At 44.6% G+C, this 2,500-nt stretch overlaps 1 protein-coding gene across 1 annotated transcript in view; it reads left to right on the top strand.

Moving 5' to 3' along the window:
* Positions 1-1,288: 1,288 nt before the first annotated feature.
* Positions 1,289-2,500, top strand: part of LOC143292498 (pre-mRNA splicing regulator USH1G-like) — a 38,573-nt gene continuing 37,361 nt past the window's right edge. Inside the window, 2 exon segments of the mRNA XM_076602838.1 lie at positions 1,289-1,467; positions 1,925-2,500. The exon segment at positions 1,925-2,500 is cut by the window's right edge and continues 507 nt beyond it. The gene's annotated coding sequence lies outside the window, so the exon portion shown is untranslated.

Below are 2,500 nucleotides of genomic sequence, written 5' to 3'. Positions count from 1 at the left end.
TCGAAGGGAGAGAGAGACAGACAGACAGACAGACAGAATCTTAACCGTCGATTTATTCCATCGCCTGATGATAATATTATAGTGTCTTAAAAATGAATATTACACACAAAAAGTCCTGCAACGTCGCTCGACTTTGTTGGACTGCTGCCTGATTGGTTCCACCTATCCACACCTCTCTCCCCTCACCTTTCTCTCGCCCCCCTCAACCCCCCACCCCCTTTCCCCCCCATACCTCCTTGCCACAACCAACACCACCCCTGAACAGTCCCACCCCCAGTTTGACGATTGTCACGGCCCCTAGTCATGGGTGACGTCCTTATTGTGTTGGTTTATGCCTGGCATATCTCGGCTAAACAGAAAACCGCCAGTGGGAAGCTCAGTGTGATTTCTTTTACTGGTTGTATGACTGATGACTCCTCCACCCAATCCCCCACCCATTTCCACAGCTTTTTTTTTTCTCTCAGTACACCACCCTCTCACCGCGTCCAAACCCCTCACCCATTATTCGCGTCCATTGTGTGTGTGTGTGTGTGTGTGTGTGTGTGTGTTGAAACGATCGAATGCGTAACATGTCTTATTCACCGTGCAGTGAATAGACAATATACCAATGAGAAGAACAAGAAGGGGACCCCCCCACCCCCGCCCCGCCACACCCACCCCGAAAAATAAAAACACAACTCCCAAATGATTGATGGACTGTGCTATACATCGGGGCATTGGTGAATGAATTTCATCAGTTTCTCTTCGTCAGCTGTGATTTGTCTGCTACAGCTGTGGGTCCAGACAGTCAACTGTTCAGGATGATATAGGATCAGTCACTAGAAGTCAGTATACACACTGTATACCGTTATTGCTTTTTCTGATTTGCTACATTCTAAATGGTCCCCCCCCCCTCCCCCTATTGAACTGCATTATGTTTAGTCAGAAAGTGACCTTGAGTTCCAGTTTAAGTTTCAAGCTGGTGTGCAAGGAAGTATATATCATTACACGCCTAAAAATGTATTATTAAGAAATAAGAGAAAATGAATGATTCTGAATGATAGAAAGAAATAAGACAGGTAAATACAATTACATGAATCAAATGGGCTTCGTTCAACAAACTTGCGCAAACACAACTCACACACACACACACACACACACACAATCACTTCATTTTTCCTTTAAACAGACAATGTGTACGCTTCAAAACCAACATAAGAAAAAAGACACGGTTAAGGACTCTCACAGACGATGGGCGTGGGTCTTCCTTCAACACCTTGACAAGGCTCATTCTGCTGTGGGTGGTGTGAGGGGAGACAAGTCTGGTGGAGTCCCCAAAGCCGTGGCAGACGACACACTTCGCTCACTCGTGACACACTCGCGCCGTTGGGGCCGGTTTGTTAGGAAGCGTGTGGGAGTTTTTGTCGTCAGGTCCCCTCCACCCGACAAGGTGTGCAAACCTTGTGCAACATGAGACGAGCTGTTCAGGTATTGTGTGTGTTTGGGTTAATGTGTGCTTCGTGTCGTCATTCCTGAACAGGATTTGTATCAGCCTGGTTTTTCCTGCTGTGTGTGTTTTCATGTGTGACTGACTGAGAGACGTAAATTGAATTTGAGGAGAAGATCAAAATAGTCTTCCTTTAATTTCTGTAATAATTACGTTGCTGGAAAATTCACCTTTTAGGTCGGAGATTGCCGTGATGTATTTTCTTCTAGTTTAGTCGAACTTTTCATGTTCATTGGTATTCCAGCCCATAGTCGGTCAAGGAAGTTGACGTGTGTTATTTTTCAAAGTGAGCCGAGAGCCACACACGTTGGAGGGGAAAACAATACGGTTCTTCCTTCTGTCATGCGTGTGTGTGACCGAATGTTGGGCGTGGATATGCGCTTGGACAGATTTGATAGCAGAAACAGTAGGCATATTTTGTTGTTGTTTCTGTTTCAGATTCATGGATACCACCGAGGAAGAAGCGTGATACGTCGTGAGTAAGAACTATTTGCCCAGAATAGTTATCAGCTGCTGAATTACAGTATCCTGTTACATGTTTGAAAAGATCCCGCAGAGACGAGAATGAAAATTTCAGCCATTGAAAAATGAATTGCTGATGAAAACGCCAATGAGCTGGCAATCGGGAATGAGTTGACTTTCCCTTCTGTTACAAACAAACATAATGTGAATAACGAAATATTCGCGAATCTGTGGATCATACACAGATGACGAATCTTAGACAAACCAAAGGACCCCAACTTTGCCAGTGCAGCGCAAACGCGGAAAGACTGTGACAAAGTGCCCAAAGTGCTAAACATCATGCCAAGCCAGTACAGACACCGAAGGACACAAAACATGCACACCAGTTTAAGATCTGAAAGTCTAGACCATCTTGGCAAACCAGTGCACGTAATGAATATCCACGTCATGTTGGATTAACTAGCGCAAATAATAGATGCTGATTTAATCAAGACAACACGATTAATGAATGACCACGCATCGCAAAAAGTGTAAACTTTGGGAGCTCAGTAA

This window comes from Babylonia areolata, chromosome 18 (genome assembly GCF_041734735.1).
Source record: "Babylonia areolata isolate BAREFJ2019XMU chromosome 18, ASM4173473v1, whole genome shotgun sequence".
NCBI classification, from domain to species: domain Eukaryota; kingdom Metazoa; phylum Mollusca; class Gastropoda; order Neogastropoda; family Buccinidae; genus Babylonia; species Babylonia areolata.
Note: the sequence above shows the minus strand (reverse complement) of the source record. Positions and strands in the feature narration are given on the sequence as shown.